Source organism: Teleopsis dalmanni, chromosome 2 (genome assembly GCF_002237135.1).
Source record: "Teleopsis dalmanni isolate 2A chromosome 2, ASM223713v2, whole genome shotgun sequence".
Classification (NCBI taxonomy): domain Eukaryota; kingdom Metazoa; phylum Arthropoda; class Insecta; order Diptera; family Diopsidae; genus Teleopsis; species Teleopsis dalmanni.
In genome coordinates, this window is record NC_051847.1 from 5,178,342 (window position 1) to 5,195,911 (window position 17,570).

At 30.2% G+C, this 17,570-nt stretch overlaps 1 protein-coding gene across 2 annotated transcripts in view; it reads left to right on the top strand.

Annotated features, from left to right (window-relative positions):
- LOC119678030 (serine-rich adhesin for platelets) overlaps window positions 1–17,570 on the top strand; it is a 155,524-nt gene that overhangs the window by 112,504 nt on the left and 25,450 nt on the right. The window contains exon 1 of one of the 2 annotated variants that reach the window (XM_038089665.1): window positions 8,961–9,039. The exons of the other annotated variant lie outside the window; for it this stretch is intronic. The gene's annotated coding sequence lies outside the window, so the exon portion shown is untranslated. Of the gene's footprint in view, window positions 1–8,960; window positions 9,040–17,570 lie in introns of those variants that run through there. 2 annotated transcript variants of the gene reach the window in all.

A 17,570-nucleotide genomic window follows, 5' to 3' on the forward strand; every position in this document is an offset into this window, starting at 1 on the left:
TGAAATGAATGGATAATATTCTCACCGTTCTCTCGGAGAGCAGTGGAGATGAAGAGGCTTAGTACTTAAAAGTCTGTGCTTATCTAAGCCAGAGCATTTTTCTATAGAACTTATTCCATTTTTAAAGCAATAAGCGAGCACATTTTTATTTCCAGTATTTTCTTCTTATTTTTTATTTCATTATTTTGGTGCGAATACCTGTCAATTTTTGTTGTTATTTTATATTTTTATACCTAAGTGCAGATATCTAACACTTTGGCTACTATAGTCCATTTCATTAAAAAGAGCAACTATACAGTAACAGATTATTTATGATAAATCGAAATGAAACCAGTATTACAAAGTATTTTGTACTGCATCACTTTCATTCTTTACTAAAATTGACTATATCTTTTTAAAATTGCATTTCATTGAGTAATAAAAATTTTTTCAACTAAGCCTACATTTAATGTCTGACTTAATCGTAATAAAATATAATATTTACGGTGTTAAGCATTTTTCAATTTGTCATAATAAAATTTTTTATTTTTCTTTAAAATCAATTTTTGTTTTATAAATTACTTCCATCATACCCATCGATACATCACATTAAATGCGTCACGGACATTGTGTCTCGCTTTAGCTCTTGTGAACTTCGAGACATTATAATTGTCTTGACACAAATCGTTTATCTTAATTATACTAAAGTGAGCAATTCAATTAGCGCTTAATAACACTTTATATATAGTTCACTCAATATAAAATTATAGTAAATACTTAATAACAGCAGAACAATGCTTGAGACGACCAAAATACAAGAAAAATTTAACGTTTTGCATATCCTTTTTAAAAAGACATTAATAACTTCTAATTAGTTATTATATCAGCACTATTTTTAGAATCCGAACTACTCTTAACAGCCGCTGTCAATGGCTTTCAGAACTACTACGTCATGTGATATGTTGCTACTGTTTGCTGTGCCTCATGCAACTTGTTGCCTCAATGCTGTGTTCAACAATTGCGAAATTGTTGTCTGCAATTAAAAAAATTACATGTACGTGCCAATGTCCGCAGAGTCTACTAGTCAATGTAGTAGTTGATAAACTGATTAGGAGTTGCAAGTCAATGCAACACATATCATTGCCACTCGAACCCAATAAATTGTTGTAATTGTACACAAAATATATTTTCTCGATCTGGTTACTGATATTAACATCCCAATTTTAGAAATTTCCAACTATAAAGTCAAAGTTTTATAAGATACGAATACAATGAGAAGTGAGTTGGCATTCAAAATAACGTACTTAATAATATTCAGTCTTTTTAATATATTTCTGAACTACACTGAAGTCATGTGCAACTTCCAGGTTAATATGGTCCATCTATAATAAAAATAGGTCCTCGGAATTCATCAAAAGAGACCGCGTGAACACTACAAGGCTTACTGCAGTTCTTTCTGGTCATTGGTGTATAGGACCCACGCAGAGAAACTGCGCATTGCACATAATCCTCATTGCAAAAGTTGTGGAAACTTGCAGGAAAAAGAAATCATATTACAGTTTCTCTGTGAATGCCCGGCTTTTGGCGTCCAGAAGATATAGATTCCTAGGAAGTTACTTCTTTGATGGTTTATCAGACTAAATTCAGAGGGATGCTTTAGTCTCTACTCTTCTATACTAGGGTTCTTGCGAGAAATGTGGTAGCAAAACGGCGAAAAATCGCTAATTGAGAAATATGGAAGTTATCGAATGACCTGCACTGCAACCAACCAACACTGAAAACCCTCTTAAATGAGCACTCAACGTTAGCTAAATCTTAAACGCAAAAATATGTTTATTAAATATAAAAAAAAATATAAATATAAATATAAATGCAAAAATATATATATTAATTCAAATTACAATAAAAAAAATTAATTTAATAAGTGACCGTTTATCAGAGAAGTTCGTTATGATAGTTTTCAGTATTTTTCTGCCTCTTGCTAACTTTAAATGATAGACAAATCTTTCATTAGCACTTTTCTAACATTTATTTTAATTAAATGATTTTTCTCTGACACTCATAATAGAATACCTTGTAGCAAGAAAAACAGAATAATTACAAATTTAATTAAATTTTAAAAACTTAAATTTTATTATATCTATAGTAACTTCCTTAATATAGAAAGGAATGGAATTGTTTAGTGTGAAAATATTGCAGAATGCTAATGATACAATTCTACCACTTGTTTGTATGTAATTGAAGAAATAAAATAGCAGATGCAACTTGCATATGCAATTTGACTGTGATATCTGCGATTAGTTGCATGCAGTTAATAATTTGAAATTACATCTTCTACAAACGGGTAAAAGTGTTGTCTCTGCATTATGAATAAGTTATAATTTTCGTAATCAACAACGATATACGACTTAGACTTAGAATCCTAACGGACTCCAGCAGATGCAAACTAACACTCAGCAACACTCAGATAAAATGCCAATTAAGATAGAAAAAAGAGCAGGAAATGTTTTATTTTGATATTTTCTGGAATTATTTAGATTAGAATAACTTTAAATTATCTCCAAACAATTATCTACAAAAATGAAGCAAATAAAACAAATTTAAACATTTGCAGAAGGCACATATTTACAGCATCTTTTTCTATAGAAAAAAATGTTGCAGTTATTTTATGCAGATTTCATATTCAGTATATTTGAGATTTATCTTCTCATATTAAGTTTGTTGGACTCAAATTTAAGCAAAATTTTTAATCTTTTGATTAAAAAATATTATCATGGAAAGAAATGTTGCCAGAAAATCTCTATATTAATTAACACTTTTTTATTAATAAAATTTAAATGCAAATAATTGCTAAAATTTATGTAACAAAATAAAATATCCGTCAATATCCGGCACTACAGTTCAGTATGAACCTTGGCCTTCCTCACGATCTGCCTCCATCTGTCCCGAACTTCTGCTACTCTCTTCATGTTCACTACTCCAATCTTTCTTGCATCACCATACACGTTGTCATCTCATCTTGTTCTTGGCCTAACTGTATGCCTATGCCTTCTCTCCGATCCCATTCGTACTACATGAGCAGCCCATTGTAACCTTTGCGACTTAATGTATCTCACTATATTTTCATTTCATTTCTTAGTAGTTCTTCAATTTCATTATTTGTTCGTCTTTGAAAAGTTTCTGCATCAAAATACGGAACACTATATAATCAATTTTTCAATTGGATTTTTTTATTTATAATTTAAAGAGATTTTTAATTATATGTTCTTAGAACAGTAACTGAATACTTTAATTTTACTTGGATACTCGTTCGAATATATATACCAGACCCTTTCAACATCGTCATCGACAGCTAAATGCTACTCACATATCTCTCTCTCACTACATTCGCAAGGAAAGTAAATGCACATAGTCTACAGCAAAAGTAACGACAAAAGGAACTCACACTTCTTGCAGTTTATTAGGTTTTATTTACAATCGAAATGGATACCATTATACCATTATAATGAGAGTTACCATTATAATATTAGGTTATACTCACATTATCCCAACCTAACATAACTTATTCAATCCAGACTTCTACCAAACACTCTAAAATTCCAGACTGGGATTAGCTCCACCCAAAATGTATTCTCTTCTAACATATAAATTACAACATTTATTTTAATTCTTTACTCATGGAGGACTTGCATATATGTATATCATTGCCAACAACTAACGTAGGCTCGTGAATATATTCTGCATAAAAATCACTTAAATGTTGCATTTCGTAGAAATGGCTACTCTAAAATAGAAAAAAAATTTTATAGTAAAATATGTGCACGGCTCATAAATATTTAAGAAAGGTGATGATACAAATGTTAACTTGTCAAATTCCTTAGAGTCAAGATCACACCTCGTTGTCATATAAAGAAATTGACACCTTTTGTCACATACCGCAACTCATAGAGACTATGAAGCTCAGCCGCTTGACACATGAGTGATTTTTCATGGCAGCCGAAAGAGCAACAAAATCAACAAAATCAACAACATTTCGATATTTTTGAATGATTTTGAAATACAATAAATGAAAGCAATTTGTGAATTATATGTACTTTGTTACAAAATATATTTGTACTCATGTGCGTTTTGCAATATCGCACGTAATTCTCTGTTTGCGTAAGATACGCTGTTAAAAATATCTCAGACACGCAAATTGCCAGTAACCAACCATTGTCAAGTATTTGTCAATTTGGCGTCAATAATTGCAATGCTGGCAGTTAAAGCATAAAGTTTCTGGTAAATTTATTACCAGAAAGAAACAAATTCGTTATGGCTTGTGAACAGAAACCCACAAGAAGATTGATACCAAGAAGCTCCTTTTATTACAGAAGTAACCACTTAACTTACTACGTAACTACTATTCTTATTATTATTATCATTCTTAATATTACGTTAAACCTAAATATAGAACGTAACATAATGTGAATATTAGGCCGAGGACCTAATATGAGATTCACAACACCTCTTGAAACACTAGTAGTAAACTATCTCGTTTCGATAATAAACTTCAAAAGTTTTATTTCATCGAAAGTGAATTCGAGCTATGTCTTCTCAAAATAGAAATCTCTTCAAGAGATAAGTCTTTGTTTGGAGACCATCAAATAATGACACTTACTTACTTACTTATGTGTCCATAACAACCCGTTACCGAGTTTCGGCCTGACGCAGCATGTCTCCCCAGGCGCCTCTGCTGCGTGCGCGCCTTCTCCAGTCTCGTATATCAAGTCCAGTTAGTGCTCCCTTAACTTGATCACTCCACCGGAGACACGGTCTATCTCTACGTCTTCTTCCGCCGACTACTGCTTCAAACACCTTTTTCGCCAAAGCGTCTTCATCCATTCTCACGACATGATCAAGCCAGCGAAGCCACTGGATGTTAATGCGCTGAATTACATCAATGTCGTGATAAAGCTCGTACAGCTCGTGGTTCATTCTAAAGCGGTAGTCGTCGCCAACTCGTAGAGGACCAAAGATCTTACGAAGAACTTTTCTCTCGAACACTCCCAGTGCTGCTTCATCATTCTGTGATAACGTCCATGCTTCTGCGCCATACAGAAGCACAGGGAGGATGAGCGACCTATAGAGCGTAAGTTTCGTTTGTCGAGAGAGGGCTCTTCATCCCAAATAATGACACATTAAATATTAAATCGTTCCTTCGGAGTACTCGCGTTTGGGAGCACCTAATCTCTTTAGATATATATCTAACAAAACATGAACAGTTATTGTATTAAGGAGACTTTTTTTTCTGTTGCGGTATATATTTGGTCAATGTCTTCTTCGTAAGTCCTGACAGCTTGTGTGTCGATAACACAATATCTGATTAGAAATTTGACTTTTAGCATCTAAATTGTGTTATCAATAACTAATTAATATAGTAATATATGGTATATATAGATAGTGCTAAAATTTCTTTTAATTATTTTTTAATATTATATATAGTAAAAAAGAATAAAACCTTTGATCTCTGTTTTTTTCTGCATTGTTTTACTTTGTGGACTTCAGTATCTTAACACATGTCAAACGAAAACACTTGAGCTTGCCATAAATTGGACATAGCCCTAAGCAGTGAGGTGTGTCTAGTAGTGCTGTTCATATTCGAATTTACGAAGTATTCGAAGAAATTCGAATATTCGAATAGTAAACGAAGTCTTCGAAGTTGAAAAAAACTTCGAAGTTTTTGTGAATTTTTGTTCTCGAAGTCTTCGAAGTTTAAATGTAGTGAAAAACTTCGAAGACTTCGAAGACTTCGTAAGCAAAAGGTGAAGTGAGAGCGCACAATGCAAACAAACGTGCATCACACAAATTATTTGAGGGATGAAAGCGTTTGCTTTGTTTGTACGGTTTTATGTTTTTTGTTGTTATTCTATGCAGAAAATTATTGTTTTATTTTATTACATAAAATTTATTTTATTATTAAATATGTATTATAATATACATTATTATTAAATATGTTATTATTAAATATTTTTTATATTAAATAAAAAATTCACATTTTAAATAACTTATATTTATTATTTATATTTAAAAAATCATATTTGAGAAAATTTTTATTATAATATAAAATATATACGTAATAATATGAAAATATTGATATTGATGGATTTTATTAGTAATGGAATTTTATAAAAATTTTCATTTTCCTTTAAAAAGAAAATCACAAATTAAAACCTTGAAAATTAGTTATGGAAAAATGAGTTTTGCTCATTAATGCCTAATTATTTGACCTGTATGAGCTGTGATGATCACGCAGGTAAGCGCAAATTTATTTTTGCATTATAAAATTTTGAATGTTTTGTTGTAGTTACAGTTTTTTTACTGTTTATGGAAAATTTTTAAATCCCTTATTCTAGGAAAAGAAATACATAATATTATAAGGAAGTATCTAAATAAAATTAGTTTAGATAAGCAAATTTGATAAAAGAATTTCCATCTAATTTTCATGTATTTTATTATATTTAAAATTTTCACTAATATAATTTTTATATAAATATAAATATTAGTTATTTAAAATGAATTTTTATTTAATATAAAATAATGTTTAATAATCATATTTAATAATAATATATTTTATGAACATATTTAATTATAAAAAATTTTATGTATAAAATAAAACAAAAAAACATGTTTTTAATTTTCTGCATAGAATAACAACAAAAAACATAAAACCGTACAAACAAAGCAAACGCTTTCATCCCTCAAATAATTTGTGTGATGCACGTTTGTTTGCATTGTGCGCTCTCACTTCACTTTTTGCTTACGAAGTCTTCGAAGTCTTCGAAGTTTTTCACTACATTTAAACTTCGAAGACTTCGAGAATAAAAATTCACAAAAACTTCGAAGTTTTTTCCAACTTCGAAGACTTCGTTGAAATGCGAATATTCGAATATTCGAAGAACTTCGAATTTTTAAAAACTTCGAATAATGTGAACAGCACTAGTGTCTAGTACTTGAGAGTTCATACCTTGGTCACTATAAAGCAGCTACATCATATCCTTGCCAAAATGTAACCGAATACCAACACCATATGACGTGTCTTTGCAAACAAAAAAAAACAATCGACAACATAAAGTACTACGGACATAATACGGCAACACCAACAATATGAGGAGCAACATTTGCTGTAATAATGCAAACAGAAAATATCAGCGACAGACAGCATTTGTTGTGGTGCTTCATTAAACCAGGTGTCGACACTGATCTGTAATGACAATTACATATTTGCGCTTACAGGCGCATGCGTGCGTACCATTCTACGTATAAATACTTTGGTTCAAACTTTAATATAATTTCATACCCATGGCCGTTGTTAAAGTTTTAGGGAAGGGGTTGAGTCTGTTACTATTAATACTGATAAAAACTTGGAAATAAATAAATGTCTCATACTGGTGTCTTACTATACCCCTATATTTCACCCTAATTAATTGGTTTGTTGGAAAATATAGTCCCCTTGGTTAATATTGTTATGTGCGCCACTGCTTTTGCAATTATTTATATATGCGTGCATTTAATTGTATTGCATGTGCTTTGATTATCGCAATAATTTAAAATGACAATTTCATTTCTAGTGGCATAATAATGCAAAATGAAAAGTTTATTCAACTCTGAAATGAAAAATTAGTTATTAGTTTAGCTATTAGTTGGATACTTTGTTCTAACCTCAAGGCTTCAGCGAATCTTTTTAATTGAAGACATCCAGAATAATTCATTTTGTTCCCGTACTCACAGTAAGAGAGACATAAATTAGCTTAAAATGGCAGTTACAATTTCATTTGCTGCTAGTAATTTTTTATGTAAAAATGGACTTTAATTAAACTTGCTTGGAGGGTATAAAAAAAAGTATAACGCTACCTGTATTGCGCAAAAATATTTTCAATGTCTCTTTTTCCTCACATTCCCTAGAATATTGCCAAGCATTAGATACAATCATGATCATGATCTATATCAACCATAAATATTTTAGATCGATTTTATCTAAAAAATTAATTAATTAATATATTATTTAAAGTAAATGAAAAACGTACAATATATCGTATATATGAACTATTATGCGTCATCAAATCTCAGAATCGTTACAGGCCCCTCCGGGAGGTATGCAGATCTTAGGTCAAGTACTGCTTAGTCCAATGAAATGATAAATAATAACCCAGTCAAGGCGTAGAGAGGGATTATGAAGAAACCTAGCAGTTAATAGAGAGTAAAAGTGCAGAGTCAACTAGTGTCAACATAATATAATATAAATAGAAACAGAAACGTATATGAATACTTTCAAATAATATAATATACATATATCAAAATAATTCAGTTTGATAAGGGCTACCAACTGCTAGGTTACTGGGTATTCTAAATTGACTTTTGTTAAGTGTATTTCTTAGTAAACTTTTATACTAACAACCTAGTGGGTTCCTGAATACTAGGTTACACAGTATTTTGAATCGACATCATGTAAGTGTATTTCTTATTAAACTTGATATATACTGACATTCATACTTGCGCATACATAACGACAACAATAGTGGCAACAAAAAGAAAGGAGTGGCGGATGGATAAATTAAATCAAAAGAAATATAAAATGCAAAAATCATTGTAAAAAATGAGAAATACCTTCTCAATAAAATCTTCCAAAAAACAAATTAGAGAATATTTTACTATCTATCAAACCCTCACCTCTTACTTAGTGTTATAGTTGAGACATGTTTATGATGACACCTTGATTTAAATATAAAGTGTTTTTTGATATCTATGAAATATTATTGTTAAGAATAATCTACTTAATTAGTTAAAATATACATATATATATATTATTTTTTTTCTATTAGTATGCAACTTCATTTTGGAGGACATATATAGATCCTCTCTTTTAAAGTTAGTTACATAAAGTTTATTTATATTTTTCCTGCGTTTTTATATTATTTAATAATTGTTTACATAAATTGTATTTTCAGATTAAACAACAAATTCAACGTACATAAAATGTCCATGGCTGACACAGTCATCATCATTAGATAAATTATAATTTAGGTGAGCATTGTAATTTGACTTCGTCTATCATAAACATTTGTTAAATTGAAAAATAATAATAATTTTTAACTACTGCATTTAAAAAAATTTGCAGTACTCAACACTGGAGTGCAAATTATTATCGTAGTTATGTTACTGTAATCATTCGTAGTATGTTTTGCAATTCGTTAAGTTTGGGTAAATTTACAATTTTCCGTAGCAAAATTATCATATCTCCAAATACTCACACATTCAACTAAGCACATAGCATACAAAAGCCAGATTATCTCAAACTATTCAGTTACTACACTAGATAGATTCTCCAATATTTAAGTGTACGTTTAAGAGGAAAATATTACTGACTCACCTCATTGGATTTTAACTGCAAGAAAATCAAATTCAATATAAATCGAAATTAGTATTAAATAAAGATTCTTAATTACCTTTTCTGGGCTTAATTTGTCTGGCTCATCTGCTGCATGAGCTTCACAAATCCCCAAGTGTATCTCGTCAAACAGGTGCAGTACTCGAGCGAGTATTGAATCTCAACGCTCGAAGTGTACGACATACGGACGGACCGATATACGGACAGACCGACATACTCATATATAACAAAAAATTTGAACAAAGTCAGCAGCGTAACGAAAACTTCTCATATTCACTGTGCCACAGTGAAGGTCAGCCAGTTTTCAGTGGTGTAGAATACAACTTGTGCGAGATATGCCATGCCACATGTTTCTTTCCAGTTACATACAAATATATTAATGTTTAGATGTATGTATCTGGCTATAGAACACATTGGAGTATAAGAACTCCAATAAAAAGCTTAAATTACAGCTACTTGGTAAAAACACATCAGAACACTCTTATATAGCACCACTGTTGCATGAAGCTTTGCTGCGTTAGCAAAAACATTTTAATTTTTATCTACATCAGACGGTAAAATAATATCAAAAACTTACACAAATTTTTTTTATTTATAAAATTTTTAAATTTTATATAAAAAGAATTCCATGGGCTATAGCAATATTTAAGCACTGTTTAAAAACAGTTCAACTATTCGCTGAGATCTGCAGTTCAGTTTTACAGATACAGTTTTACAGATTAAGAGATGTTGTTAAGTTTATCCTTAAATTTCTTTCAAAATAAATCAACCACGGTTAATTCATTTCTTAATATTTGTTTTATCCCATAAAAATTTTTTTCGAGTCTATAAAACACTTTTTATATGCTAACAAAAGTATAGCCTCTAGTATCCTCTGCGATTTCTCTATTATTATTATTATTTCGCTGAGATCTGCAGTTCAGTATATAAACTTTTTTAAGTTTATCCTTAAGTATATTTCAAAATAAATCAACCACGGTTAATTCATTTCCTAATATTTGTTTTATCATATTAAAAATAATTACTATTTGAGGCGTTACACATATACTTTTGCGAGTCTATAAAACACTTTTTATATGCTATCAAAAGTATGGCCTTTAGTATCCTCTACGATTTCTCTATTATCGACTTAAAAAGTTATCCTCAGAGTGAATCTAGAAAATCTGAGAAACAGAAAAAAGTCTCACGGCACCATATTAAATGAATAAGGAGCAATTCTGTTATTTTTGGCCAAACAATCACACACAAGACAGGACAGTGGATGCATTATGGTAGTGAAGTAACCTCCTTCGAACGAACAGTCAAAAGAACTTGAATTTTTGAGCTATTGTACGTAGTTTTTTGCGTTTAGGCGCATCTGCAAGGTGCCATTCCGAATACTGTAGACCTGTTTCAGTATTCTACTGGTAAATTCATATTTCATCGATTGAAATAATATTTTTGACATTTTCGAAGTCCATAGTCCACAGCTTTTTTGGTCACTTCCATACGATGTTCTATTTAAATAAAATTCAACGATTTTGTCACTGATCACGCTGCAAACTCAAATCATCTTTTCTGAAACATGTAATGTAATAGAAGAGATAGCAAAGAGTAACACTCACATTCAGAGTAAGAACACTTTTTCAGGCCATAGGAAAATAGTAAAAGCATATCTAATTCAATAAATATAACTTATAATAATTTTAGGACTAATTAGATATCAAAAAGAGTTTTAGTGACTGAAATGGATCAGTTTTCAATGAAAAAACTGATGGTAACACATGTAAGCACATATGTCTTCCTATCTATTCAAGCATATATGGATGTAGAAATTTAAATGAAAGATATGTTCATTTATTGGATCCATTTTCAATTAATTATCTACGTAATTGTCGAGTATTCGATGCATATTGTATACACATTATAGTAGTTCGCGAAATCATTTTTAAGGGATTTAGGACTTTGATATTAATATAAAGGTATTATGATATATAAGTATATACTATGGTATATATATATTTCTTTAAAATCATCTAAAAATTATTAGAATCGCATCAAATTTTTCATTGGAGGAAGATGTACTCATGGATTGCAATTCAATCTTTACTTGCTTTGTTGTTAATAATATTAATTCTTTGTAGGAATGGTACTGAAGATTAAGGAAATCATAATTTGTTTGTTTTAATTCCGTTTGTTTTAAAATATAAATGTGAATAACCATGGGAATTAATATAATATAAAACACAATATTATGAATGCAAATTATAAAAGCAGATTAAAAAGCAAAAAAAAGTTTATTTATTACAAAATGAAGAATTTATCCGAATAGACGTATAATCTACTTCTTTCACTTTTAACGGATATGAGAACATATAGTACGCTTTCAAGGCTATTAAAAAACTATAAGTAGCACCAGTGATACTCTGCATTGCGACATGTGCTGTATATGCAGCATATGCTGCACTTATTGCTCAATATGCTGCATGCAATTTATCAATTAATCTTGAAGTGAAAATTTAATTTATGCATGATTGCCCCTTTGGTTTAGTTGAAAAAAAATCATGCAAGCCGAAAATATTACAATGAATAAATTTGTTTATTAATTTGAATTCTCATATAAATTTTTTTAATAATTTTTCAAACTATTATATTTAATTGTGGCAGAAAGTGTAGCTAACGTGAGTTGCACTTAACCAAGTTAAGTGCATAATTAAGTGGCAGCATTGGTATCTATCAAAATCATGTTAATGCTGCCATTAGGTGAAAATCTTAATTATGGCTGCAATTTGGCTGTGGAGTGGCAACGAAATTTTGTAATTAGTAATTTCACTTTTTCATTTATAATTTCTACCGCTGCGTACTTAAAATTATTAAATGCATTTTTTATGGATTTTTTCTATTTTTTTTTTTAGAGTCAAGAGTCAACTAATCAAAATTAAAGCCGTACGAGTGTAGCGATAAGATACACTTTTTAATATTTACATAGCAAATACCATACAAAAGTATACCAGCTTGTCGTGCAGTGTAATTAGCGTATCTAAACTGGGAACAGTTTAAAAATAGCATAGATAAAGGCAACAATATCTGCTACCTGAAGAAAATTGCCAATTAACAAAATCATATTTTGCATAAAAATATTTCAAAATATGCGCAGATACATGTGCATGCATGCTTATAGAGGGGCATGTGAGTAGAGGGGCATGCTCGTAAATAAAATATATTAAGTTTGTAATAAAATTCATCGGTTGCGGTTAAAGCCGCGTTGTTAAAAATAAAACACTTAATACACTTTGGAGGCACCAATGAACGACCTCAAAGAATTTGCATGATATTTGCTTTATTTATGTGCGCTGTCTCAGTCGCAGTCAGAAGCGCAGCTGTAGTTGCCACTTTGTGTTGTCTTGTGGACAAACCACATTTTTTCCTCACTTAATCCAGTGCCACTATAATTGTTGTGGTCCGTCCTCTCACTCATATGCCGCTCAAGCTCGAGCGGTACTACGCTTGTCCACTAGATGGCGGCATTGATGAAGTCGGCATTTCAATTGAAATTTTTTGCAAGTTAAGAACTTTTATTCATTTTTTTACTCTGCTTCTTTCTTTTTTGTTGTCTTCATTGTTTTTTGTTTTTGTATTTAATTTTTTTAATAAATTTTTTGCAATAATTTTGCTTACAAGCGCCACATTCTGTAAACTGACACTTGACTTCGTTGAAGTTGCGCATGTGTAAGCTGAATAACTCTTCAAAGGCAAACCAAACCAATTTTAAGGAAATTATAATTTTTTTGTTGTTCTCGTCTTGAAGCCGGCCCTGGGTCTGCTGCATGTTTCTAGTGACTATGTTGCAATTTCTTACTCAGCTGTGGTATGAGTTAAAGTGTGATTTCAGTCAAAACCACAGACATTTCAACAACAACAATACTCGCAATACAGCAATACAGCGATACAGCAATACAGCCATAACAAGCAGAACAACAACAGTAATAGCACTTACGTATGTGATGCCTGGCAGTTTGTTGTGGCATGCCCCAGAGTTTTGTTTATTCACTTTAGAGCGGTACTCTTATGAAATGTCTTATTAGTTGTCTTATAATTATAAAATGTATATAAGATTATATCAATATAATTAAAAATTGATATTGATATTGACAATATCATAATAACATAGATATTTGTATTGCTCTTTGCCTTTTACAATACGTTGTTCTGGTGGTTCCTTTTTCCATATGTCTTTGTTAATATCCGAACTATCTCACTTTTGAATGATTGATGTGGCAGTAGTGTATTAAATATAAATTAAATCAGAAAAATTGCTCTCATTTTGGAGACTTAAGCTACGACTATGAAATCATCCCTAGGTGTTCATTACGTTGTTCATCAATTTAACGTATTACCTTATATATCTTAACACCGCCTTTTTATGTAAATAAATTGTTGGCGACACTTTTATGGCTTCAATCACAAACTCTATATCAATAAAAGCTATTGTTTTAAATAAAGTTTTATTTTTCTTTATAAAGAAATTTATATTTAAATATGATTTATGTAGTCTATTATCTTAACTTCAAGCGCTTGAACTGAATAAATAACATGGGTTTGTTTCACGATTTTATCATGTAAAGGAAACGAGTCTTTCTCGAAAATTGACGAATCTGCTGCTACTGAATTTTGATCATACGGAAAAAATATGTATAGATGTTTTGGCATCTATTTCGCAAAAGCGAAATTTTTTACTCTCTTTGCTGAATGTTCAGAGTCTATTTGAGAATGCGTTGAAGGGGTTAATGGGTCTTACAATTCATCCAATAGTTTTTGAATTGATATTCTCCATTGCATTTGAATTTTATTCCATGTTTAGAATTTTAGATATTCTTAAATTTCTATCTTAATCTATCTTATCTTATATATCTTACCTATATTCAGAAATATCTTTATATTTTTTAAATTTCTAGATAATGAAATTTTATCATTATATCAAATTTCACTGTTTTTTTAAAAGACACAATAAATTTGTGTAGTATACAAGACTATTTACCGTTTGTAAAATACGTTTGAAAAAATTTAAGTTAATTGCAATGGTGAAGTTGTTTATACCACGGTCAAGGATTATATACTTCTCTTAGCATTAATTGAAGGAAATCTTAAGATATATCTAACAGACACAGGATGAAATATAAGCTTTTGCACCAACAAAATAGATTCTCTCGGAAACTTCCAAACTTCCTACTACATTGAAACAGTTCTAGTATTGAACTGAAATCACGTCCTGCATATACCGATGTTATGAATAGCCCATTGTTCAGTCATTTGTAGCGATCTATTATGTTGGCTATTGCTTATTCATAGGAAAATGTATTTTTTTATACATATTAAGTCTACATATTTTTAACATTTTTTGTTGTTATTTGTTGTTGTTTTCTTAAAGTTTTAATTTTTGTTTTGTTGTGTGGGGTACCAGCAGGTCCGCATTCTTTCAAAGGTTGCCAACTTTAAAGTAGAGTGGTGAGGCTTGCCTTGCCTGATATGTCTGTATGGCTTTTTAATCTGTTGATTTTCATATTTTTACTTCAAGTTATTATTTTTTTTTCACATTTTACATATATTTTTTTATTTTTTCTTTTGCTTTATGTCTATTACTTAACATTAGTAACTTAACGTTCTTAACTGACGTAGGCGTTTGTTCGTGGTAACTTTAGTCCGAAAGAAAATGGGAATAAAAATTAAGCCGGGATTTCTGTATGTTTGTTGAATATTTTAGTTTTAATATATATTTTTTTAATACTTCCATCATGCGTCATGCTTCTGGTATGTTGACTTAAAATCAAAGAGATAGAATTGCAGACATTGTATAAAGTAAATTTTTTATAGCTTGAAGTATTACATATCGTTTTTTGCAAAATAAAAAATATAATATACTTAATAAATTGCTATTTTAAAACTCATATAAAACTCATAATTAAAGTTAAATTGTTATTTTATTAAATAAACATTCACTGCTTTCATTGATAAGCATTATCAGCTTCCATATTATATATATACTATATATACTGTTTATTTACATTTCATTTCCTGATTACAGTCAATTCATTGATAGACTTTCAATTGATTATTCTATAAGAAATTACGCGATATATATATATTAGTTCACTAAACTTCCAAATTTGTCGTCATCATTTTTTGCAAGACAAAACGTTGTGAATTATTTAATAATAATTAAGCAAAAAATGGTTGATATAAGAAGGTGGCAAGGTCAGTCATGAGTGCTGATTACTGCTTGATTGATAAAGCACCGTCAGTGAAGTTAATTATGTGACAGAGGCCAATAAACTTTTGAATAGTTTTTTTTGCTAAATTGACACAATGCGTATTGCAATTGAAATGATATGACAATATTAAAATGTAATTCGGTTGTTTTTTTTTATATTTATATATACTTGACCTATTTGAAAGCACAGCATTCATTTCAATGATTTACTACAAGGTTTTTGCAGGATTATTATTTTTGCAATTTCTACATGAAAGAGTGAATAATTACTCAATCTTTCCATTGTTATCACCAGAAAAATGTTTTTCAAGAATAAATATTAATAATATAATATATTATTTATGATTATCTATTTATAAGTATATGTTGATTGCACAGACTTTTTCAGAAGCACAGAATATTATATATATAATACAATATATAGAGAAAAATAAATAATTGAAAATTGTGCTTTTTTATATCATTTAATCCTTAAAAATAAAAAAGCAGAGACATCCCGGAAAACTTAATAGTTCACTACATCAATTTACTCCTTACTAGACAATAAATTTTTAACGATTGGTTCTTATCTATATAATTAGAAGAATAAGTATTTCTTAACTTTTGATAATATAAACCGCAATCTTCCAAAACGTTAGAAGCTTCAAGAAATTTATGAACCTTAATTTCGGTTTGCTTATTATATTTGCTTATTATTCTGCTTATTATAATATATTATAATATATTATATTATTTTGCTTATTTTATTATTATAATTATGCTTACGGATTATTATATTATGCTTGCACCAGACCGAAGCCCGGTAACGGGTTGTTGGCCAAATAAGTAAGTAAGTATTATCCTATAGCTTTTATTATGAATATATATAGTCCAAGACAGTAAACGTAGTGTTATTCATGACTATTTATTAAAACGACTGCGTTCAGTCATTTTACAGAAAAAACGTTGTAGGTATCTTTACTAAAAAGATACCTTAACAAGAGATAACCAAGTCGACATCTAGCTATAGTAGGAAATTACTATAACCACACGAAGCGTGGCTGGTTTGGAGGCCACATGCTAACAAATAATACTGACCTTATCAGAAGCCCTGTCACTAAACTATGAGAGTTAAAGGTTGATTCACTATCATATCAATACGTCAACAAGAGAATTAGTGATTTAATGGTACTCAGTACTACCAACTGGTGACACAAGCCACTAAAGTGGCTAGCTGAGAGATGCTACTAAACGCGGCCAAATATAATACATTTCTGTGAAGGAAAGTAAAGGAAGCAATTTTGACTATGAGAAGCAAATGAAACTAGGTTTGAAACTAGATCCAATTGCTCCTCTGTTTATTAGGCACTTAATTTGATTTTGCGTTACACGCTACTATCTTTCTTCAAGAGACGTGGTTATATTATTTTTTTTTTTGTTTAAAATAATTCTTATTTTTTTCTGCTTGTCAAGAAGTTGGGAATTTCTCAAATTTTATTAGTTTTGCATTAACTTTAAGTTTGTCATTCAATTTTATTTCAAAATGTTTTTCTGCTGCATAACGACCTACTTGCTTACCCACATCTCGTTTGCCTTTTAATTAATGTGACATTTTTCGAATCTTAAACGATTTGTATTTCAGATACAATTTCACTTAAGGAATTCTTTATGTTGACTCAATAATGTGGCATTTTTATGCATGGCGTTGTACGACTATCTGCTGCCCTTTATGATGCTGACGTTGATGATGGCCCTAAAAATGTCCATTAATTAGTGTACGCTGAAATATATTTCATTTCGTTTGCACATTTAAGATAAATTCGCAATTTGTGAGCATTTCTACGTATTTTGTTTATGTTTATGTTTATGTTTATGTTGAATGTGCCAGCAGGAGCAAGAAAGGTAGCAACATGTTGCTGCCTTAAGGGCGTTAATAAACTA